Source organism: Coregonus clupeaformis, chromosome 27, assembly GCF_020615455.1.
Source record: "Coregonus clupeaformis isolate EN_2021a chromosome 27, ASM2061545v1, whole genome shotgun sequence".
In the NCBI taxonomy this organism is placed as follows: Eukaryota; Metazoa; Chordata; class Actinopteri; order Salmoniformes; family Salmonidae; genus Coregonus; species Coregonus clupeaformis.
In genome coordinates, this window is record NC_059218.1 from 42,426,813 (window position 1) to 42,452,193 (window position 25,381).

Below are 25,381 nucleotides of genomic sequence, written 5' to 3' on the forward strand. Positions count from 1 at the left end.
GTGTGTGAACATCAACCTCAGGCTAGAGAGCAAGCAGTTAAAAAGGAGACGGGACATCTTAGGGCTTACTAGAGGCACAAACACACACACAGACATACACACAAACACACAGACAGACACAGCACTCACGCTGGCAGTCAATAGTCTATCCAGCGGGGGTGGAACTGGAGAGAGAGAGAGAGAGAGAGAGAGAGAGAGAGAGAGAGAGAGAGAGAGAGAGAGAGAGAGAGAGAGAGAGAGAGAGAGAGAGAGAGAGAGAGAGAGAGAGAGAGAGAGAGAGAGAGAGAGAGAGAGAGAGAGAGAGAGAGAGAGAGAGAGACAGAGAGAGACAGAGAGAGAGAGAGAGAGAGAGAGAGAGAGAGAGAGAGAGAGAGAGAAAAGGGGGTGGGCTTACACAGAGCTCACACACCCTCTTCTCAGTCTTCAGTTTCGTCGAGGCATGCAAGAGGCAACGTGTGTGTGTGTGTGTGGAGTTAACACGCAGCGCCGGGAATAGCCGGAGTGTTCCGTAGCTTTCGTCTCCATGCCTCTGATACAAGGGTTCATTTATGAAAAAGAGTACTGTGCGATTTAAACCAAAAGGATTTTAGCTGTTATAGACACTGGAACTCTGGGACTAGGACAGAGGTAAGAACATGCCACTCTTGTTTTTTGGCCGTTTGTTAGGGTTCTGTGTGTGTGTGTGTGTGTGTTTGTGTGTTTGTGTGTGTGTGTGTGAGAGAGAGAGAGAGAGAATGAGTTAGATGGACTAAGACTGTGATAAAGAGAGAGAGTTAGTCACGTGTCATTACATTTATTTTTGGTTGGCAAGCTTTCACACATTGCAAGTTTGTGTGTGAGTGAGTGTGTGACCACCTTCCGGAGACACTTGAAACCCTACCTCTTTAAGGAATACCTGGAATAGTATAAAGTAATCCTTCTACCCCCCCACCCCTCCCCCCCATAAAAAAAGAAAAAAGAAGAAAAGTGGTTGGCTATCATAAGTTGAATGCACCAATTTGTAAGTCGCTAAATGATGTTAATGTAAATGTGTGTGTGTGTGTGTGTGTGTGTGTGTGTGTGTGTGTGTGTGTGTGTGTGTGTATTAGTGTTACAGTGTGCTTTCTCACACAGTGTCTTTGTGTGTGAGTGTGATTTTTCTCATCTGCTGGTATATTGCTTTTCGGCTGTTGAGCTCCCACACACACACACACACACACACACACACACACACATGCACACATACACACACACGCACACACGCACACACACACACACACACACATACACACACACACGCACACACACACACACTCACACACACAGGTCGTTCCTGTGCTCAGTAGCTCCCCAACCGAGATGAAAAGAGTGTATTAATGATTCATGCCGTAAAAGGACTGGGGCTTTCAGTCCAAGACTTCTGTTAAGAATATCAGAACAGTGTTCTGTATTCACTGTGTTATTGAGTTCTCTTTGCCGAGAGGTACAAAGTGTGTGTGTGTGTGTGTGTGTGTGTGTGTGTGTGTGTGTGTGTGTGTGTGTGTGTGTGTGTGTGTGTGTGTGTGTGTGTGTGTGTGTGTGTGTGTGTGTGTGTGTGTGTGTGTGTGTGTGTGTGTGTGTGTGTGTGTGTGTGTGAGGGCTTGCAGGCTTTCCCTCTCTCTCTCTGATACTCGCCCTGTACAGGGAAATCCCTCTATGAACACACCGCACACACCGCTCCATTGATCCGCTGCTGTAGGTCTCAGCTGTATGAGGTTAGGGGTCAGCTAGGGTCAGCCAGGGTTAGGGGTCAGCTAAGGTCATCTAGGGTTAGGGTCATCCTCAGGCATCCAGACAGCCGCAGAAAGGTTAAGGGTCAGGATTCCTCACGGTTACTCTCATATTTTTCCTCTCCATTCGGTCTTTGCAAATTAACAGTCAGCCTCATCTCACTCATTGTAAATCCAACAACTTAACTGTGTGTGTGTGTGTGTCTCTGTGTGTGTGTGTGTGTGTGTGTCTCTGTGTGTGTGTGTGTGTCTCTGTGTGTGTGTGTGTGTGTGTGTGTGTTTCCTTCTCACACATTCTTTACCAGCCAATGCAAGTACTCAGTCTTATCGCTGACTGAGCGCAAAAGACAGTGAGAGAGCAGTGAGAGCAGTGAGAGAGCAGTGAGAGAGCTGTGAGTGTGAGCCGTTTAACCACGACGTTTACTATGCCATTGTGTGTGTGTGTGTGTTCCTACTCTGTGTGCTACAGTTCAGTAGTGCAATCAGGATGTAGGAGATTGTGTTTTGAGGAAGTGAACCATGAAAGGCAGATAGGTGTGTGTGTGTGTGTGTGTGTGTATGTGTGTGTGTGTGTGTGTGTGTGTATGTGTGAGGGATCTTGTGAGTAATTTGCTCGACTCATCCACAGTGGGAGAGAAGGAGATATCTTACCCGAGGCTTATGTGTGTGTGTGTGTGTTGGTGTGTGTGTTTGAGCGTGTGTGTGTTGGTGTGTGTGTGTATAGCAGTGTTAGTTCACTAACCCAGGGCTGTAGAGAGGCTTTTCTGCTGGAGAAAGCTTGAAGACGGGATGTGGGGGGTAGTGTGTGTGTGTGTGTGTATGGAGCAACAACCTTTCACAGTCTCACTGTAGAATTAGGAGTTTTTGCAATTTCCTCGAAACGTCAAATTACAAAGTTGCTCCAATCGTCAAAATTCGAAGTGTTTTTGACACCCTGGGTTGCTCCTCCTTCTCAGTATTGTTCCGTTTCTCCAAATGTCAAATTTCAAAGTTGCTCCAAAATTTAAATTTAAAGCCCCTCCATGCAGTCTTTTTTATTTTTATTTGGAAATCATCACCATGTCTAATAAATCACTGTTAATTTCATGAAGATAACTATACAAATATATGTTGTATCATGTATTTCCCCTGAGCCTCCTTTTGAAATGCTCTGTCTGATTGTGTGGGCGTCTTGATTCTAATGTTTATATATTTACATACACAGCCCTGATTGGCGGACAGCATCGTCTAGATTAATTTGCTCCAGACCCCAGAGCCACTCAGAGCCAACCGCTTCAAAGTAGGAGGATACATATTCAAATTTTTATATGTCATACTGTGGGCCAAAACTCCATCTACTCCATCCCACCTGAGCACGCTGCAATTCCAGGTGTTTCTTTCAAAAAAGCTCTTACATTAAAAGGGCGTTATCATAATTTTCACAATTTCAGTGTTGTTTTGACCTCATAGTGTGGAAATACCGTTTAAAAAAAAACACGTTTTTAGACTGCACTTTCCCTTTAAGGGTTAAGGTTTGGGATAGGGTTGAAACGAGTGTCTACCACTGGGATCCGGAGTCATGGGATTACGTTTTTGACTGCACTGCCCCTTTAAGGGTTAAGGGTTAAGGTTTGGGATAGGGTTAAAAATGAGTGGCTGTGGCTGGAATTGAACACGTGCTTTTTGGATCCGGAGTCATGGGATTATGCCCTTCTGCCATCCCCTTCCACAACGCCCAAGCCTACTAGATGATAATAGTACTCACCGTTGCCCCTAGTGGCCAGTTTCGAAGGCATTTCACGGCGTCCTCAGGGCATGGATAGACGTCCAATTTCAATGTTTTTTTTTCAACCGTATCCCAAACCATGACCCTTAACCTTAACCATTCGGAATGAGAGCCTAAACTTAACGTTTTAACCCTATCCAAAACCTTAACCCTTCTAAATTTGACGTTTGCAGCAACTTCGAAATTTGACGTTTGGAGGAACTTGGATAAACTAGTCTAATTCTGCAGTGAGACTTCCTAACCTCCTGCCAAATGACAATTTTAAAGACACATATTCCCTCAGATTACACAAACCCATAAAGAATTAAAAAGCAAATAACATTTGGATAAACTCCCATATCTATTAGGTGAAATAACATAGTGTGCCATCACAGAAGCAAGATTGTTTTACCTGTTGCCATACAAAAAGGGCAACCAGAGGAGCACAAACAAAATACAACCTATATTTTTCTGTTTATTTATTTTCCCTTCAATTGTTTGCACATTGTTACAACACATAGCCAATAATATAACATTTGAAATGTCTCTTGTCTTTTGAAACTCTTGAGTATAATTTTTACTGTTAATTTCTGATTGTTTATTTCATTTTTGTCTATTGTTTATTTAGCTTGCTTTGGCAATGTAAACATATGTTACTGGCTCAATTCGGTCTTATGTAGTAACATTTTAAATAGTGTTTTTAACATTGGATAAAAAGTAGAGACTCAGAGCTACAAAATAGTATATCATACACTGCAGTTGAGGAACAATGGGAAAGTCCTTCTGCTTTGAAAATTGATAAACTTGTAACCCACTTTTGATAAAACGGGCCCTTGAATGTTTTGGTACACCTACTGGAAGTAGCTAGCAAGCTAGCCAACGTTAGCCAGTTAGCTTGGGTGCTTGACTGCTGTTGTTAGGTCAGAACGCTCGGATCAACCCTCGGCCAGAGCGTCCAGTGTGCGCTCTGAACGCTCAGAGAGCGAAAGTCTCTGAATTGACGACCGGACAATCTGACAACGCTCTGAGTTTACGAACGCCCAGAAAACACTGGTACTCCAGATTAAATTTACGAACACACCCATAGTATAAACCAGCCTTTAGTCTTTAAATCTTTGGTTGTTTAGGACATGGCCTCACATGTGAATCCTTAAAGAGATGGGTGGGGCTAAAGCTTAAGAGGGTGTGAACGATGCTGAATGGGTGTAGACAAAGAAGAGCTCTGCAGTAGGTGTACCAAAACATTCAAGGGCCATTTTCTCAAAAGTGATTTTACAAGTTTATCAACTTTAAAAAGCAGAGTTACTTTCCCATTGTTCCTCAACTGTAGTGTATGAGATACAATTTTCTAGCTCTGAGTCTCTACTTTTATCCAATGTAAAAAAACACAATTTCAAATGTTGCTACATAAGACCGAATTGAGCCGGTTGGTCACACATTTGCATAGTAGCAATATCAAAAATAAGAAAGTGTCCAGATAAAAATATTTTATACATATTTTATAATTATTAGATGATTCTTACCCAGACACACTTGTCTAAATTGATGGGTCATGTGAAATACATGATATAACCCCCCCCCCCAGCCACATCTAGCTAAGTGGATGGGTCACTATTGTATAGACATGTTCATGAAGTACAATAGATGGCTGTAATCACCCCCAGATACACCTGGCTAAATTGATGGGGTCATGTAATCATCTGGTGAAGGGGAGTCTTTTGTTTAGACATGTAGCTAGCTAGCTAAACAATTAACCATAATCCCAACCTATAGCTACAGTACAAACATATTGTCATGGCTAGCCACATGCATGAAATGCTGTAGTATGAATCGGCAGGTAGCTAAAGCTAACCAACTAGGTTCAGTGTTAGCTAGCTAGCTAGCTAACATTAGGCTATAACTAGCAATGCAAATGGATTTCTACAAATACTATATCTACACAGATCATAAATGTTACATTAGCTAGCGAGCCAGCTAACATTCGCCATATGGTCTCTTTTCTCTCTTTCTTTGTCTTTCTTTCTCTCTCGCTCTCTCTCTTCCTCTCCTCTCAGTGGTCTACCCATCTAGTTGTTAAGTAAATGTGGGGCTTTATGAAGTCAGTTTAAAGCCCCCAATCAAGCTGTTTAAATGTTTACATATGACTGTGTGCCTGTGGGTTAACTGTGTGTGTGCATGTGTGTGTGTTGAATGTGTGTGTGTGCGTGGGGGTTCTACGCTGAAGCCCAAGGGTGGGTGGGTTGTAAAAAAAAGGGGGGCTGTGGGAGAGGAGAGAAAAACCAACTGCTCAAAACGGTGAAAATATGTATGTTTGCTTGTGTGTGTGTGTGTGTATGTGTGTGTTTGCGTGTGCGTGTGTGCGTGTGCGTGTGTGTGTGTGTGTTTGCGTGTGCGTGTGCGTGTGTGTGTGTGTGTGTGTTTGCGTGTGCGTGTGTGTGTGTGTGTTTGCGTGTGCGTGTGTGTGTGTTTGCGTGTGCGTGTGTGTGTGTGTGTTTGCGTGTGCGTGTGTGTGTGTTTGCGTGTGTGTGATTGCGTGTGCGTGTGTGTGTGTGTGTTTGCGTGTGCGTGTGCGTGTGTGTGTTTGCGTGTGCGTGTGTGTGTTTGCGTGTGCGTGTGCGTGCGTGTGTGTGTGTGTTTGTGTGTGCGTGTGCGTGTTTGTGTGTGCGTGTGTGTGTTTGCGTGTGCGTGTGCGTGTGTGTGTGTGTTTGCGTGTGCGTGTGCGTGTGCGTGTGTGTGTGTGTGCAGTTTTGTACCTTTATCTTCTGTTTGATTTATAATTAATGTGCAATGTCATTTCCTGGCTGCATATTAAAGTATGGGACATCCCAACTGAGCGAGAAGAAGGCTAGAAAATGGTTTACTGTTCTTCCACATGCATTTCTAAGAGGCCGTTGGGATGGTAGATGTCTACGTGTCAATTCAAATCAAATCCAATTGTATTTGTCACGTGCTGAATACAACGGGAGTAGACTTTACCGTGAAATTTGCTTTGCTTACGAGGCCTTCCCCAACGATGCAGAGTTTAAAAATGTTAATGCAAAGACAAATAGTAACACAAGGCGAATAAAATACAAAATAACATAGCTATAAACAGGGAGTACTAGTACCAGATCAATGTATAGCTATAAACAGGGAGTACCAGTACCAGATCAATGTGGAGCTATATACAGGGAGTACTAGTACCAGATCAATGTATATGGGTATGAGGTATTTGAGGTAGATACAGTATGTACATAAAGGTATGGTAAAGTGACTAGGCATCAGGATAGATAATAATAAGGTATTTGAGGTAGATATGTACATGAAGGCAGGGTAAAGTGACTAGGCATCAGGATAGATAATAATACGGTATTTGAGGTAGATATGTACATGAAGGCAGGGTAAAGTGACTAGGCATCAGGATAGATAATAATAAGGTAGTTGAGGTAGATATGTACATAAAGGTATGGTAAAGTGACTAGGCATCAGGATAGATAATAATAAGGTATTTGAGGTAGATATGTACATGAAGGCAGGGTAAAGTGACTAGGCATCAGGATATATAATAATAAGGTATTTGAGGTAGATATGTACATGAAGGCAGGGTAAAGTGACTAGGCATCAGGATAGATAATAATAAGGTAGTTGAGGTAGATATGTACATGAAGGCAGGGTAAAGTGACTAGGCATCAGGATAGATAATAATAAGGTAGTTGAGGTAGATATGCACATGAAGGCAAAGACAAATAGTAACACAAGAGCAGGTTTCCCCTATCAGCGTCCAGCCCAATATCATTGTGAATAGGCTTAGAAGTTCTTTCAAAGAGATAACCAGCTGAAATAAAATGGTGATTAAATGCATCAATGATGGAATACATTCCATTCCAGCCATTACAATGAGCCCATCTTCCTATAGCTTCTCCCACCAGCCTCCACTGATCCACAATGGTATTGAAGACAATCTGCAAAAAAGGATGAAAGCTAAATCAGGTTCAGGGATAGCTGAAATACAATCAAGGTCACTAAAATAAAGATAATGTAAAAAAAAAAAAAAGCCTGTTCACTGAGGTTTTTAAAGTTCCTCTTTGTGACGACACGAGGCTTAGATTTTTGTATTCTCACGTCTCTAACACAAACAACTGGGCAACGGTCACTAATGTCTTGGGCGAAGACACCAGTAGAAACATATTTCAATGGTGTATTCATTAAAATTTGATGTGTAAAGACTTTGATATTTAAGGTTGGGCGGTGCTTAGTCACCAGCTGGGTTAGGTTTAGATCATTACACATTGGCTTTTAGATTGTCTGAAGCCTGCATTTCCCAATCATATAATTTAGGTCACCCAGGATAATAACTTCTGATTTAGTAACAAACTAGTTAACTCCTCGAGTGCACAAAGGTTAGCCGAGGGAGGACGGTAGACACCTATAACAGTTCTGGATACGTTGTTCCCCAAACAAAGGTTTAAAGATAGTAGCTAAAAAATAAATTGGCAAGGGAAATGGATTTCAGTAAAGAGACAGAGAAATGCGCATTAAAAAAAATCAAAATGGCCTTTCCACCACCTCTACTCTGACTATCAACTCTGAATGCATTATAACCTTCATTTGTTATGTCAGAGTCCAGAATGTCCCCAGAGATCCACATTTCAGCCAATACCAGAATGTAGACAATTACCATTTCTGTATGTTCTGTCAATGTAGATAGTAAACATTTATACGGAGAAACTGGAGCATGTTGTTCTTAGTGTACTTCTCAGCCTTTCACCTCTGACCTTGACCTCTGACCTTGACCTCTGACCCTGAAATCTCTCTCTCATCTCTCACCCACTGAACTGGTGGCAGGTGTTGCTAGCTTCGTGAGCATGATGTTCTTTATGAAAGAACATAACACTGTGTAGGGTATTGCACATGTTTGTACGTAGGCATTCTTTCTCTCTCAGAAATGTAACTCATCTGGTTGAGCAGGGTTCAGGGCTGAAGCAGTGCACGCTCACTCTCTCTCACACACACACACACACAGACACTCCATGACTTCTGAGGCCCACTGTATTAGGAATTAAGGGAGTTGTGGCTATTTGGTGAAGACGGACAGCGTACAGAGAAAAAGAAGGTGAGTGTGTTAGAAGGAGAGGGAGAGAGAGAAAGATAGAGAGATAATGACAGAGAGCGAGAGGGACAGAGTAATTGAGCGAGAGATGTAGAGACAGAGAGAGGGAGAGAGAGAGAGAGAGGGAGAGAGAGAGAGAGAGAGAGAGAGAGAGAGAGAGAGAGAGAGAGAGAGAGAGAGAGAGAGAGAGAGAGAGAGAGAGAGAGAGAGAGAGAGAGAGAGAGAGAGAGAGGGGGGGGTGAGGTAGGTAAAGGGTGAAGGAGTTAGTAGAGCAGACAGGACCCCATCTTCACCATCAGACCCTCGGGTAAGGAGGAAAGGACGGGGGGATGGGGGAAGTAGAGATGAAGGGGGAGGGGTATCTGGGGCATGAAAGAGAGAGAGGGTGTGTCCTTGTTCATTCACTCTCTTTTGTTTGCACTGCGTCTAGAGGGAGGATTTGTGTTTCACATCACAGGAGCTCTCTCTCTTTCTTTCTACATTTACATTTGACATTTTAGTCATTCAGCAGGTGCTCTTATCCTCCCTCCCTCCCTCCCTCCCTCCTTCCTTCCTTCCTTCCTTCCTTCCTTCCTTCCTTCCTTCCTTCCTTCCTTCCTTCCTTCCTTCCTTCCTTCCTTCCTTCCTTCCTTCCTTCCTTCCTTCCTTCCTTCCTTCCTTCCTTCCTTCCTTCCTTCCTTCCCTCCCTCCCTCCCTCCCTCCCTCCCTTCCTTCCTTCCTTCCTTCCTTCCTTCCTTCCTTCCTTCCTTCCTTCCTTCCTTCCTTCCTTCCTTCCTTCCTTCCTTCCTTCCTCCCTCTCTCCTGTTAGTGTTACACCGTAGCCCTCCCTCCCTCCTTCCCTCCCTCCCTCCCTCCCTCCTCCCTCCCTCCCTCCCTCCCTCCCCTCTCCCTCCTCCCTCCCTCCCTCCCTCCCTCCCTCCCTCCCTCCCTCCCTCCCTCCCTCCCCTTCCCTCCCTCTCTCCTGTTAGTGTTGCACCGTAGCCCTCCCTCCCTCCCTCCCTCCCTCCCTCCCTCCCTCCCTCCCTCCCTCCCTCCCTCCCTCCCTCCCTCCTCCCTCCTTCCCTCCCTCTCTCCTGTTAGTGTTACACCGTAGCCCCTCCCTCCCTCCTTCCCTCCCTCCCTCCCTCCCTCCCTCCCTCCTTCCCTCCCTCCCTCCCTCCCTCCTTCCCTCCCTCTCTCCTAATGTTAGTGTCACATCTTAGCCATCTCTGTCATGTCGTCCCATTATCTCTGATCAGTGTAGCATCTCCACTGGCTGCAAACACTGTGTGTGTGTGAGTGTGAAGAGGATTGGAGTAGAAAGAGGGGTTGACAGTCTAGGATGAAGAAAGGGGAATGGAGGAGAAAGAGGGGTTGACAGTCTAGTATGAAGAAATTGGAATATAGGAGAAAGAGGGGTTGACAGTCTAGGATGAAGAAAGGGTGAAGTTCTATGACTGGTCATCCAAGACAAAAAGTCAGGAGTCGGACCTTTGATGTATGAGGGCCATCGGATCTACATCAACGCTGACATTAGCAGAGACCTCTACACGAAACGCAGAGAATTCGACCCCATAAAGAAAAAGCAATGGGAAAAACGAATCCCCTTCTCTCTGGTGTACCCCGTCACAACTACGGGTCAAACGGAAGGTGAGAGACATTACACTGAAATCATCAAAAGAAGCTACCTGACTCCTGGACAAGGAGAATGGCGGAAATGGCGATGAATTAACTGTATAGACTAGGACAGCCTCTAATTAATAATATATATATATATATATATTACGGTGTAATAATATTAGTTAATGCCATCACTCACACGCCTATTGACAAGACAATCACAGCCACCACTCTGGCCATCTGTCTAAATGAATAACACGTTTAATGGCTGTTGGCTGTGTAGCCTAAATGACAACCCATTTCATTGGTCGGCTACAGAGATGATCCCATTTCATTGGTCGGCTACAGAGATGATCCCATTTCATTGGTCGGCTACAGAGATGATCTGTTTGTTTGAGCGACGAACTGACAAGTGAACAGGACAGCGTGACAGTTATTTTTTGAATTTTTGAAAATTTTAATTCTCCCCAGCCGATAGGCTACAAAGGCCTGAGTGGGAGGGAACAATGGAAATGGACCGTATGTGATAAAGAGATCGAATGTTAAACAGCCAAAGACGCTGAAAACACAAATACATTTATTTATTTCCGTTCCTTCCTTCTTTTTTCATATTTCTTTTGCCCGATTAAAAAGGCATGATAACGGAGAAATTGATGTATGAATTGAGCGACACGATATCATCACGTGTCGATTATATTTCATTTTTATTCTCCCATAGAAAGTACAATAAATAATGTTAATGAATGTTGAAGAAACATGGCAACTGCCGAGTTTATAAAAGAAAGAGACAAACTAGCAAGTTGTGTGCATGAAACCCACAATTATGCATCTCTCAATCATTATTTCCAGCTCTCCGTTGGACAATTATATCGACATTTATTTATTTACTGAATCCCAAGGTGAAATGTACAAGAAACGTTTGCTAGGGCAACTGAACATGTAGCCGATAATCTCTGAAAAATCAAGTGAATAAATGGACGCACTCGCTTTGTGTAACAACACAGGATGAGACCCAGATGCAGACACAGGAGGCAGATGGTTCGAATCTCTGATATTTATTCAAATACAAGGGGCAGGCAAGAGGCAGGTCGAGGACAGGCAGAAGTCCGTAAACCAGGTCTAAGTCAGATAGGTACAGGACGGCAGGCAGGCTGGAGGTCAGGGCAGGCTGAATGGTATGGCAGGCGGGCTCAGGGTCAGGGCAGGCGGACTCAGTGTCAGGGCAGGCTGAATGGTATGGCAGGCGGACTCAGTGTCAGGGCAGGCTGGCTCAGTGTCAGGGCAGGCTGAATGGTATGGCAGGCGGACTCAGTGTCAGGGCAGGCTGAATGGTATAGCAGGAGGACTCAGGGTCAGGGCAGGCTGGCTCAGTGTCAGGGCAGGCTGAATGGTATGGCAGGCGGACTCAGTGTCAGGGCAGGCTGGCTCAGTGTCAGGGCAGGCTGAATGGTATGGCAGGCGGACTCAGTGTCGGGGCAGGCTGAATGGTATAGCAGGAGGACTCAGGGTCAGGGCAGGCTGGCTCAGTGTCAGGGCAGGCTGAATGGTATGGCAGGCGGACTCAGTGTCAGGGCAGGCTGGCTCAGTGTCAGGGCAGGCTGAATGGTATGGCAGGCGGACTCAGTGTCAGGGCAGGCTGAATGGTATAGCAGGAGGACTCAGGGTCAGGGCAGGCTGAATGGTATGGCAGGCGGGCTCAGGGTCAGGGCAGGCTGAATGGTATGGCAGGCGGACTCAGTGTCAGGGCAGGCAGAAAAGGTCAGAACCGGGAGGACTAGAAAACAAGGACAAGGAAAAAACAGGAGTACGGAACAACACGCTGGTAGGACTTGACGGGACAAGGCGAACTGGCAACAGACAAACAGAAAACACTGGTAGAAATACACTGTGGATAATGGGGGAGATGGGAGACACCTGGAGGGGGGTGGAGACAAGCACAAAGACAGGTGAAACAGATCAGGGTGTGACAGCTTCGGCTCTACCGGTTTCCAGAGCGGATGAATGTCACATTGATGTTACAAGTCATTATTACCACCCTCCTCGGATGCCCTTACTGATCCGCCGGTGGGTCAAAATGAGTCTCACATGTGGTTACAACAGAACTGTAGGCTACTCTAGTCCTTATAGGCCTGAATCTGTTTGCATTTATGTTATTGGAGAATTATATGGACGAATTATCTCTTTAATATACTATAATGATGTCTAATACCAAAAAAAATGGAATTAATTAACCCCCCCCCAAAAAAAATAAAAAATAAAAAGAGGTAGGCCTATCATGTTGGCCAGGATTATATAATGTTCTTTAGAAGAGTCTCATCTATCTCAGAAGGAGGAACCAGCCCTAAATAGACAGGACTCCTTAATAATAATGACCATGTTTACTTCACAAACACAAATTACACTAGTTGACTTTACATAGCATGGACACATAGTCGTGACATTCACTCCGCGGCAGTTGGGAGCTGAACACACAGACCCCTCTACTGTCGGAGATTACACACACTGAAAAATAAATAAATAAGTAAGAGTACAAAATAAAATAAGCGTCTCATTTAGTCCTGGTCGGGCAATATATTGGACTATTATTTTACATATATATATATATATATATACAGTACCAGTCAAAAGTTTGGACACACCTACTCTTTCAAGGGTTTTTCTTTATTTGGACTATTTTCTACATTGTAGAATAATAGTGAAGGCATCAAAACTATGACATAACACATATGGAATCATGTAGTTACCAAAAAAAAGTGTTACACAAATCAAAATATATTTTAGTTTTGAGATTCTTCAAAGTAGCTACCCTTTGCCTTGATGACAGCTTTGCACACACTTGCTGGTACTCTGCTTCATTCTTGTGTATTTGATTCCTTTTTTCCCTCTGCATCGTTGGGAAGGGCTCGTAAGCATTTCACGGTAAAGCGCACATAGCCAACAATATAACATTTGAAGTGTCTATATATATTTTTACGTTGTGTAATGTTTAAGGTTTACTGTTATTTCTGATTGTTTATTTCACTTTTGTTTATTTCACTTGCTTTGGCCATGTCAACATGAAAGAGAGAGAGAGAGAGAGAGAGAGAGAGAGAGAGAGAGAGAGAGAGAGAGAGAGAGAGAGAGAGAGAGAGAGAGAGAGAGAGAGAGAGAGAGAGAGAGAGAGAGAGAGAGAGAGAGAGAGAGAGAGAGAGACATGTAGTTAACTTACTGTGTCAGAGTGTATCTGTGTGTGTTTCTGAGTGTGTGTGTGACTGAGATAAACCAAGGGAAATAGGCCACTTGGCCTTCATATTGCCTCTACTCCGCTGTCTCTTTCTTTCCCTACATCCCTCCCTCCCTCACTCCTCAATCCCTCCCTCCCCCCTTCCCTCACTCCCTCCCTCCCTCCTTCCTCCCTCAATCCCTCACTCCCCCCTCACTCCCGCCCTCCCTCCATTTTCTCGTTACATAAAAGAGCTCGATATTCTTAACCGCTGACCTGGAATTGAAGTGATGGCTTTGTAGAATTTGGTTTTCTGCACTGTGTGTGTGTATGTGTGTGAGAGAGAGAGAGAAAAATATGGGGTTTTGCATGGGCTTTATACTGTTTTATTTGTTTTATAAATTGTGTTCCTTTTAAGAGAGAGAGAGACAGAGAGAGAGGAGAGAGAGAGAGAGAGAGTGAGAGAGAGAGAGAGAGAGAGAGAGAGAGAGAGAGAGAGAGAGAGAGAGAGCAGGAGAGAGAGAGACAGAGAGAGAGAGAGAGAGAGAGAGAGAGAGAGAGAGAGAGAGAGAGAGAGAGAGAGAGAGAGAGAGAGAGAGAGAGAGAGAGAGACAGAGAGACAGAGAGAGAGAGAGCAGAGAGAGAGAGAGAGAGAGAGAGAGCAGAGAGAGAGAGAGAGAGAGAGAGACGAGAGAGAGAGAGAGAGAGAGAGAGAGAGAGAGAGAGAGAGAGAGAGAGAGAGAGAGAGAGAGAGAGAGAGAGAGAGAGAGACAGAGAGAGAGAGAGAGAGAGAGAGAGAGAGAGAGAGAGAGAGAGAGAGAGAGAGAGAGAGAGAGAGAGAGAGAGAGAGAGACAGAGTAATAGAGCTCATGTAGGAGAAAACCCCACAGTTATCAAAGTGCTTTAGATGGACTTGATGTTAGTGTGTTTCCTCTTGTCCTGTGGCGTGTGCTGCTGTTGTGTGTGTGTTCATGCGTGTGTGTGTGTTCATGCGTGTGTGTGTGGCTTTCTGCCTTCTTAGCGTGTGTGTTACAAAGCCCCGTGGCCTAATGCACTAATGTAGTAATTATAACCCACCATTCACTCAGCCCTGTATATAAAACCTAATTATAACCCACCATTCACTCAGCCCTGTATATAAAACCTAATTATAACCCACCGTTCACTCAGCCCTGTATATAAAACCTAATTATAACCCACCATTCATTCAGCCCTGTATATAAAACCTAATTATAACCCACCATTCACTCACCCCTGTATATAAAACCTAATTATAACCCACCATTCACTCACCCCTGTATATAAAGCCTAATTATAACCCACCATTCACTCAGGCCTGTATATAAAACCTAATTATAACCCACCATTCACTCAGCCCTGTATATAAAACCTAATTATAACCCACCGTTCACTCAGCCCTGTACAATAAACCAAACTCTAGCCCACCGTTCACTCAGCCCTGTACAATCAACCAAACATTTACTGGCAGAGAGTAAAGGCTGACAGGACAAAGGGAGTGAAAAAGAGAGGAAGAGAGGACTGCTGAGAGAGAGGAAGAGAGAGAAGAGAGGCAAGTTAGAGAGAGAGAGAGAGAGAGAGAGAGAGAGAGAGAGAGAGAGAGAGAGAGAGAGAGAGAGATGAGAGTTGGGGAAAAAGGGAGCGAGAAAATAGAGAAAGAGATGAGATGGAGAGGTAGGGAGAGAAATAGAGAGAAAAAATCAAGACAGAGTGAGAGAGAGGGAGAGGCAGAAGGACACAGAGAGAAGGAGACAGGAGAGAAGGAGACAGGAGAGAGGAGACAGAGAGAGAGATGTGAGAGCCAGAGAGAAGGGGAAGAAGAGAGGAATCACGAGAGAGAGGAGAGGCAGAAGGAGAGTGAGAGAAGAGAAGAGAGGAATGCTGAGAGAGAAGAGAAGAAGAGAGGCAGAAGGAGAGAGAAGAGAAGAAGAGTGGAGTGCTGAGAGAGAAGAGAGGAGTGCTGATGGTGTTTTGACTTGTCTCAACCCAGACACCTGTTGGGGGACATGACATCTTCCTCTGGGGGAGAAGGTGAAAAGAGAGTTATTCCACCTCAAAAAGATGCCCCCCACCCAAATTACAAAGTGCCATTTTGATTTCCTTACCCTGTAAGCACACTATGGACAACGTATGACAGCAATCCACGTGTTGGTTTTGTGTCCACTGTGTCAAATGCTAACTTTTTTATCCAAGTCAATGGTACTTACTGTATGTTAGCATTTTTACACTTCCTGTCCAAATCATCCTGAAGTATCTAAAAAAAAACGGATTGTGTAACTCAATGATGTAACTTATAGATGATTTGGATATGAAGCGCAAAAAGTTTCAATGTTCAATGTGCGGGAAACTCATGGTATACATCGTCCAATGAAATGCTTACTTACAGGGTCGTTCTTCACAATTCAACAACAATAAGAAACAATACAAGATAAGAACATAAAGTAAATGGCTCAGTAGAGTAGCATCAGTATAATACAGCAAGGCACAATTTATAGTACAATATTTACTGGTGGTTTGGGGGGGGTCGGGGGCAGTGTATGCTAACTGATACTGTATACTGGTTTTGGGGTGGGATTGGTGTGGGATGTGGGGGGTCTGTGGGTGGCTTTTGACCATTTATTTGGATTCCTCATGTGTTACTCATTGTTAGAAAAAAAAGTTTGGTCCAAATCAGATGTTAGGTACTATATTTATTGAATACTATATGAATCATATAAATTGAAATGGCCAATTTGTGTGCACTCAATTAGCATAATTTATCAGAGATCACATTATATTTCAACAAAAAAGAATGTTGCAGGAATGCTAATCTTATCTACATCTAACTACATAAATTATTTCAGAACAATCTGAGATAGAGGGTGTCATGGCTTGCTGAAATGACATGGAACAACCCAAGAGGGAGGACCGCAATGTGCTTGTGTGTGTGTGTGTGTGTGTGTGTGTGTGTGTGTGTGTGTGTGTGTGTGTGTGTGTGTGTGTGTGTCAGCGTGCGCGTGTGGTAGTGAATGCTGCAGCATGTGTGCTTCCCTGAAGAGCTTGCTTTTAAAAAAGACTTGTCACCTTTTTAAAGGAAGGATTCTGCAGAGTTTGCTAGTGAAAAACGAAAGAAAACTAGATACCTTCCTACCAGATCTCTCTCTCTTTTTTAACTTCTGTTCCGAAACACAAACCATCCTTTTTGATTTCTCACAGACAAATCAACAGCTTCTGAATGTGTTTTATAATCCTAACTCAGAAAGACAGACTTTTGTAACTCAGACTTTTGTAACTCAGACTTTTGGAGGAAATCCGGTGAGACCTAGTGCCTTACCGTGTACACTACCCTACCCTACTACTAGTGCCCTACCATGTACCCTACCCTACTACTAGTGCCCTACCATATACCCTGTGATATTCATGGTTCTGCTTTCATACCCCCATTCTCCAACCCTTACCTATCTCTCCTCCACCCTTACATACCTCACCCTTAGCCCAAAACAAAGTCAGCTCTCCTCCTACCCCTCCTCATACCCTCCTCCTACCCCTCCTCCTTCCCCTCCTCCTACCCCTCCTTCTGCTCCTCCTCCTACCCCTCCTCCTCCTACCCCTCCTCCTACCCCTCCTCCTGCTCCTCCTCCTACCCCTCCTCCTCCTACCCCTCCTCCTCCTACCCCTCCTCCTGCTCCTCCTCCTACCCCTCCTCCTCCTACCCCTCCTCCTCCTACCCCTCCTCCTGCCCTCCCTCCTACCCCTCCTCCTGCCCCTCCTCCTACCCCCTCCTCCTACCCGTCCTCCTACCCCTCCTCCTGCCCCTCCTCCTGCATCCCCTCCTGTCCCTCCTCCTACCCCTCCTCCTTCCCCTCCTCCTACCCCTCCTCCTCCTACCCCTCCTCCTACCCCTCCTCCTGCCTCCCCTCCTGCCCCTCCTCCTACCCCTCCTCCTACCCCTCCTCCTGCCCCTCCTCCTGCCCCTCCTCCTGCCCCTTCTCCTCCAACCCCCTCCTCCTACCCCCTCCTCCTGCCCCTCCTCCTGCCCCTTCTCCTCCTACCCCTCCTCCTACCCCTTCCTCCTGCCCCTCCTCCTACCCCTTCCTCCTACCCCTCCTCCTACCCCTCCTCCTGCCCCTCCTCCTACCCCTCCTCCTACCCCTCCTCCTACCCCTCCTCCTCCTGCCCCCTTCTCCTGCCCCCTCCTCCCTACCCCTCCTCCTACCCCTCCTCCTACCCCTTCCTCCTACCCCCTCCTCCTGCCCCCTCCTCCTACCCCTCCTCCTACCCCTCCTCCTGCCCCTCCTCCTGCCCCTCCTCCTGCTCTTCTCCTCCTACCCCTCCTCCTACCCCCTCCTACCCCTCCTCCACCCTCCTCCTACCCCTCCTCCACCCCTCCTCCTACCCTCCTCCTCCTCCTACCCCTCCTCCTACCCCTCTCCTCCTACCCCCCTCCTCCTGCCCCTCCTCCTGCCCCTCCTCCTACCCCTCCTCCTACCCTTCCTCCTGCCCCTCCTCCTACCCCTCCTCCACCCCTCCTCCTACCCCTCCTCCTGCCCCTCCTCCTACCCCTCCTCCTCCTGCCCCCTTCTCCTCCTACCCCCCTCCTGCCCCTCCTCCTGCCCCTCCTCCTGCCCCTCCTCCTACCCCTCCTCCTGCCCCTCCTCCTGCATTTCCTCCTGCCCCTCCTCCTGCATCTCCTCCTGCCCCTTCTCCTGCATTCTCTCTTTTTTGTCTCTTCTCTTGTCTGTTCTTTTCTTCAAGGAGGACTTTGTTTGGAGCACTCTGGCTGTTGATTCAGGTGCTGGGGTGTGAGATAACCTCCCCTCCCTCCTTCCCTCCTTCCCTCTTTTCCTCCCCATCCTCCTTGTTGTATCTCTCCCCCTCTCCCTAATCAGCACCCTTTAGTAACCCCTCCTCCCTCCTCCTTCATTCCCTCCTTCCCTCCCCTCCTCCCCCTTCACCTCTCCCCACTCAGCTTAATTTAGGAACCCAAGAGGCTCTCTCTCAGTCCTGTTGGGACAATATCACCCCCGCTTCTCTCTCTTTCAATTCAATTCAATTCAATTCAATTCAAAGGGATTTATCTCTCTCGCTCTCTCTGATTATCAACATTTATATTTCTGTCTCTCATTTGGTTCATGTCTCATTTCTCTCCTCTCCTCTCCTTTCTCTCGTTCTCTCCGTTCATCCCCGTCTCAGTCCTGTTGGGACCTGTCTGTTGTGTTCTGGTGAGTAAATATGCAGGGGACACATCTGGATGTGTGGGTTTTCCATGGGAATAACACCCTTGTCCTCCTCCTCCTTCTCCTCCTCCTCTTCCTCCTCGTCTTCCTCCTCCTCCTTCCAGTATTCCCAACTGTGTATCTGTCTGTCTCTGTTTCCACGTTCCCTGTGGAAATGCTTTGGAACTCTGTCTACAGAGCCACCATTCCATTTTTTTTGTCATAGAATGGGAATGTGTTCTAATTGGGAATGTTCCTGTTTGAGTGTATTTGGGTGTGTAGTATTTTTTTAATGAATTGCTCTCTCTCTCTCTCTCTCTCTCTCTCTCTCTCGCTCTCACGCTCTCTCTCTCATGCTCTCGCTCTCACGCTCTCTCTCTCTCTTTCTCTCTCTCTCTCTTTCTCTCTCTCTCCCTCTCTCTCTCTCTCTCTCTCTCTCTCACTCTCTCTCTCTCTCTCTTTCTCTCTCTCTCTCTCTCTCTCTCTCTCTCTCTCTCTCTCTCTCTCTCTCTCTCTCTCTCTCTCTCTCTCTCTCTCTCTCTCTCTCTCTCTCTCTCTCTCTCTCTCTCCTCTCTCTCGTCCTCTCTCTCTCTCTCTCTCTCTCTCTCTCTCTCTCTCTCTCTCTCTCTCTCTCTCTCTCTCTCTCTCTCTCTCTCTCTCTCTCTCTCTCTCTCTCTCTCTCTTTCTCTCTTTCTCTCTCTCTCTCTCTGTCTTTTTGTCTCTCTCTGGTTTTTGTGACAGTTGAGTTAGTAGGCTGGAACTAATTGAACTGAAAGTTTGGCGAAGTCAGCAAAACTTCCCCACACCCACCCAGTCACCCTTCTTAGCAGCAGTCCCCACACCCACCCAGTCACCCTTCTTAGCAGCAGTCCCCACACCCACCCAGTCACCCTTCTTAGCAGCAGTTCCCACACTTGATCTCCAAATCAAATCAAATCAAGTTGTATTTGTCACATGCTTCGTAAATAACAGGTGTAGAAATGCTTACTTACTTACGGGTCCTTTCCCAACAGAGTTAAAGATAAAGGTAAGAGAATTACGTAACAAATATAAATAGTGACACAAGGAATATCGAATTACAATAACGAGTAAAAATAACATGGCTATATACAGGAAGTTCCAGGTAATAACATGGCTATATACAGGGAGTACCAGGTAATAACATGGCTATATACAGGGAGTACCAGGTAATAACATGGCTATATACAGGGAGTACCAGGTAATAACATGGCTATATACAGGGAGTACCAGGTAATAACATGGCTATATACAGGGAGTACCAGGTAATAACATGGCTATATACAGGGAGTACCAGGTAATAACATGGCTATATACAGGGAGTACCAGATAATAACATGGCTATATACAGGAAGTACCAGGTAATAACATGGTTATATACAGGGAGTACCAGGTAATAACATGGTTATATACAGGAAGTACCAGGTAATAACATGTCTATATACAGGGAGTACCAGTACAGAGTCGATGTGCAGGGGTACGAGGTAATTGAGGTAGCTATGTACACATAGGTAGGGGTAAAGTGACTAGGCAACAGGATAGATAATAGACAGTAGCAGCAGTATACTGTAGGTAGGGGTAAAGTGACTAGACAACAGGATAGATAATAGACAGTAGCAGCGGTATACTGTAGGTAGGGGTAAAGTGACTAGTCAACAGGATAGATAATAGACAGTAGAAGCAGTATACTGTAGGTAGGGGTAAAGGGACTAGACAACAGGATAGATAATAGACAGTAGCAGCAGTATACTGTAGGTAGGGGTAAAGTGACTAGACAACAGGATAGATAATAGACAGTAGCAACAGTATACTGTAGGTAGGGGTAAAGTGACTAGGCAACAGGATAGATAATAGACAGTAGCAGCAGTATACTGTAGGTAGGGGTAAAGTGACTAGGCAACAGGATAGATAATAGACAGTAGCAGCAGTATACTGTAGGTAGGGGTAAAGTGACTAGGCAACAGGATAGATAATAGACAGTAGCAGCAGTATACTGTAGGTAGGGGGTAAAGTGACTAGGCAACAGGATAGATAATAGACAGTAGCAGCAGTATACTGTAGGTAGGGGTAAAGTGACTAGGCAACAGGATAGATAATAGACAGTAGCAGCAGTATACTGTAGGTAGGGGTAAAGTGACTAGGCAACAGGAGAGATAATAGACAGTAGCAGCAGTATACTGTAGGTAGGGGTAAAGTGACTAGACAACAGGATAGATAATAGACAGTAGCAGCAGTATACTGTAGGTAGGGGTAAAGTGACTAGGCAACAGGATAGATAATAGACAGTAGCAGCAGTATACTGTAGGTAGGGGTAAAGTGACTAGGCAACAGGATAGATAATAGACAGTAGCAGCAGTATACTGTAGGTAGGGGTAAAGTGACTAGGCAACAGGATAGATAATAGACAGTAGCAGCAGTATACTGTAGGTAGGGGTAAAGTGACTAGGCAACAGGAGAGATAATAGACAGTAGCAGCAGTATACTGTAGGTAGGGGTAAAGTGACTAGACAACAGGATAGATAATAGACAGTAGCAGCAGTATACTGTAGGTAGGGGTAAAGTGACTAGGCAACAGGATAGATAATAGACAGTAGCAGCAGTATACTGTAGGTAGGGGTAAAGTGACTAGTCAACAGGATAGATAATAGACAGTAGCAGCAGTATACTGTAGGTAGGGTTAAAGTGACTGGACAACAGGATAGATAATAGACAGTAGCAGCAGTATACTGTAGGTAGGGGTAAAGTGACTAGACAACAGGATAGATAATAGACAGTAGCAGCAGTATACTGTAGGTAGGGGTAAAGTGACTAGACAACAGGATAGATAATAGACAGTAGCAGCAGTATACTGTAGGTAGGGGTAAAGTGACTAGGCAACAGGAGAGATAATAGACAGTAGCAGCAGTATACTGTAGGTAGGGGTAAAGTGACTAGGCAACAGGATAGATAATAGACAGTAGCAGCAGTATACTGTAGGTAGGGGTAAAGTGACTAGTCAACAGGAGAGATAATAGACAGTAGCAGCAGTATACTGTAGGTAGGGGTAAAGTGACTAGGCAACAGGATAGATAATAGACAGTAGCAGCAGTATACTGTAGGTAGGGGTAAAGTGACTAGGCAACAGGATAGATAATAGACAGTAGCAGCAGTATACTGTAGGTAGGGGTAAAGGGACTAGACAACAGGATAGATAATAGACAGTAGCAGCGGTGTATGTGATGCGTGTGTGTGTGTGTGTGTGTGTGTGTGTGTGTGTGAGTGTGTGGGTTTGTGTGTGTGGGTGTGTGTGTGTGTGTGTTGCATCAGTATGCATGTGTGCGCGTGCTATGTGTGTCTCGGCATATGTAGTGTGTGTGTGTGTGTGTGTGTGTGCGTGTGTGTGTGTGTTGGGGTGTCATTGTAAGTATGTGTGTATGTGTGTAGGTAGAATCCAGTGTGTGGGTAGAATCCAGTGTGTGTGAGTGTGTGGGTAGAGTCCAGTGTGTGGGTAGAGTCCAGTGTGTGGGTAGAGTCCAGTGTGGGGGTAGAGTCCAGTGTGGGGTAGAGTCCAGTGTGGGGGTAGAGTCCAGTGTGTGTGTGTAGAGTCCAGTGTGTGGGTAGAGTCCAGTGTGTGGGTAGAGTCCAGTGTGAGGGGTAGAGTCCAGTGTGTGGTAGAGTCCAGTGTGGGGTAGAGTCCAATGTGGGGGTAGAGTCCAGTGTGTGGGTAGAGTCCAGTGTGTGGGTAGAGTCCAGTGTGTGTGTGTAGAGTCCAGTGTGTGGGTAGAGTCCAGTGTGTGGGTAGAGTCCAGTGTGAGGGGTAGAGTCCAGTGTGTGGTAGAGTCCAGTGTGGGGTAGAGTCCAATGTGGGGGTAGAGTCCAGTGTGTGGGTAGAGTCCAGTGTGTGGTAGAGTCCAGTGTGTGGGGTAGAGTCCAGTGTGTGGGTAGAGTCCAGTGTGTGTGTGTAGAGTCCAGTGTGTGGGTAGAGTCCAGTGTGTGGGTAGAGTCCAGTGTGAGGGGTAGAGTCCAGTGTGTGGTAGAGTCCAGTGTGGGGTAGAGTCCAATGTGGGGGTAGAGTCCAGTGTGTGGGTAGAGTCCAGTGTGTGGTAGAGTCCAGTGTGTGGGTAGAGTCCAGTGTGTGGTAGAGTCCAGTGTGTGGGTAGAGTCCAGTGTGGGGGTAGAGTCCAGTGTGTGGGTAGAGTCCAGTGTGTGGGTAGAGTCCAGTGTGTGGGTAGAGTCCAGTGTGTGGTAGAGTCCAGTGTGTGGGTAGAGTCCACTGTGTGGGTAGAGTCCAGTGTGTGGTAGAGTCCAGTGTGTGGGTAGAGTCCAGTGTGTGGGTAGAGTCCAGTGTGTGGTAGAGTCCAGTGTGTGGGTAGAGTCCAGTGTGTGGGTAGAGTCCAGTGTGTGTGGGTAGAGTCCAGTGTGAGGGGTAGAGTCCAGTGTGTGGGTAGAGTCCAGTGTGTGTGTGTAGAGTCCAGTGTGTGGGTAGAGTCCAGTGTGAGGGGTAGAGTCCAGTGTGTGGGTAGAGTCCAGTGTGTGGGTAGAGGCCAGTGTGTGGGTAGAGTCCAGTGTGTGGGGAGAGTCCAGTGTGTGGTAGAGTCCAGTGTGTGTGTAGAGTCCAGTGTGGGGGTAGAGTCCAGTGTGTGGGTAGAGTCCAGTGTGTGGGTAGAATCCAGTGTGTGGGTAGAGTCCAGTGTGGGGTAGAGTCCAGTGTGTGTGTAGAGGCCAGTGTGTGGGTAGAGTCCAGTGTGTGGTAGAGTCCAGTGTGTGTGTAGAGGCCAGTGTGTGGGTAGAGTCCAGTGTGTGGGTAGAGTCCAGTGTGGGGTAGAGTCCAGTGTGTGGGGAGAGTCCAGTGTGTGGTAGAGTCCAGTGTGTGTGTAGAGTCCAGTGTGAGGGGTAGAGTCCAGTGTGTGGTAGAGTCCAGTGTGAGGGGTAGAGTCCAGTGTGTGGTAGAGTCCAGTGTGAGGGGTAGAGTCCAGTGTGTGGGTAGAGTCCAGTGTGTGGGTAGAGTCCAGTGTGTGGGTAGAGTCCAGTGTGTGTGTGTAGAGTCCAGTGTGAGGGGTAGAGTCCAGTGTGTGGGTAGAGTCCAGTGTGTGGGTAGAGTCCAGTGTGGGTAGAGTCCAGTGTGTGGGTAGAGTCCAGTGTGTGGGTAGAGTCCAGTGTGTGGGTAGAGTCCAGTGTGTGGTAGAGTCCAGTGTGTGGGTAGAGTCCAGTGTGGGGGTAGAGTCCAGTGTGGGGGTAGAGTCCAGTGTGTGGGTAGAGTCCAGTGTGTGGGTAGAGTCCAGTGTGTGGGTAGGGTCCAGTGTGTGGGTAGAGTCCAGTGTGTGGGTAGAGTCCAGTGTGTGGGTAGAGTCCAGTGTGTGGGTAGAGTCCAGTGTGTGGGTAGAGTCCAGTGTGTGGGTAGAGTCCAGTGTGTGGGTAGAGTCCAGTGTGTGGGTAGAGTCCAGTGTGTGGTAGAGTCCAGTGTGTGGGTAGAGTCCAGTGTGTGGGTAGAGTCCAGTGTGTGGGTAGAGTCCAGTGTGAGGGTAGAGTCCAGTGTGTGGGTAGAGTCCAGTGTGAGGGTAGAGTCCAGTGTGTGGGTAGAGTCCAGTGTGTGGGTAGAGTCCAGTGTGTGGGTAGAGTCCAGTGTGTGGGTAGAGTCCAGTGTGTGGTAGAGTCCAGTGTGTGGTAGAGTCCAGTGTGTGGGTAGAGTCCAGTGTGTGGGTAGAGTCCAGTGTGTGGGTAGAGTCCAGTGTGTGGGTAGAGTCCAGTGTGTGGGTAGAGTCCAGTGTGTGGTAGAGTCCAGTGTGTGGTAGAGTCCAGTGTGTGGGTAGAGTCCAGTGTGTGGGTAGAGTCCAGTGTGAGGGTAGAGTCCAGTGTGTGGGTAGAGTCCAGTGTGTGGGTAGAGTCCAGTGTGTGGGTAGAGTCCAGTGTGTGGGTAGAGTCCAGTGTGTGGGTAGAGTCCAGTGTGTGGTAGAGTCCAGTGTGTGGGTAGAGTCCAGTGTGTGGGTAGAGTCCAGTGTGTGTGTAGAGTCCAGTGTGTGGGTAGAGTCCAGTGTGGGGGTAGAGTCCAGTGTGTGGTAGAGTCCAGTGTGTGTGTAGAGTCCAGTGTGGGGGTAGAGTCCAGTGTGGGGGTAGAGTCCAGTGTGTGGGTAGAGTCCAGTGTGTGGGTAGAGTCCAGTGTGGGGGTAGAGTCCAGTGTGTGTGTAGAGTCCAGTGTGGGGGTAGAGTCCAGTGTGGGGGTAGAGTCCAGTGTGTGGGTAGAGTCCAGTGTGTGGGTAGAGTCCAGTGTGTGGGTAGGGTCCAGTGTGTGGGTAGAGTCCAGTGTGTGGGTAGAGTCCAGTGTGTGGGTAGAGTCCAGTGTGTGGGTAGAGTCCAGTGTGTGGGTAGAGTCCAGTGTGTGGGTAGAGTCCAGTGTGTGGGTAGAGTCCAGTGTGTGGGTAGAGTCCAGTGTGTGGGTAGAGTCCAGTGTGTGTGTAGAGTCCAGTGTGTGGGTAGAGTCCAGTGTGGGGGTAGAGTCCAGTGTGTGGTAGAGTCCAGTGTGTGTGTAGAGTCCAGTGTGGGGGGTAGAGTCCAGTGTGGGGGTAGAGTCCAGTGTGTGGGTAGAGTCCAGTGTGTGGGTAGAGTCCAGTGTGGGGGTAGAGTCCAGTGTGTGTGTAGAGTCCAGTGTGGGGGGTAGAGTCCAGTGTGGGGGGTAGAGTCCAGTGTGTGGGTAGAGTCCAGTGTGTGGGTAGAGTCCAGTGTGTGGGTAGGGTCCAGTGTGTGGGTAGAGTCCAGTGTGTGGGTAGAGTCCAGTGTGTGGGTAGAGTCCAG

General features: G+C 46.8%; 1 protein-coding gene across 1 annotated transcript in view; it reads left to right on the forward strand.

Moving 5' to 3' along the window:
• Positions 1 to 447: 447 nt before the first annotated feature.
• The window catches only part of tiam1a (TIAM Rac1 associated GEF 1a), a 165,545-nt gene continuing 140,611 nt past the window's right edge, over positions 448 to 25,381 (forward strand). Inside the window, exon 1 of the mRNA XM_045207950.1 lies at positions 448 to 627. The gene's annotated coding sequence lies outside the window, so the exon portion shown is untranslated. The remainder of the gene's footprint in view (positions 628 to 25,381) is intronic.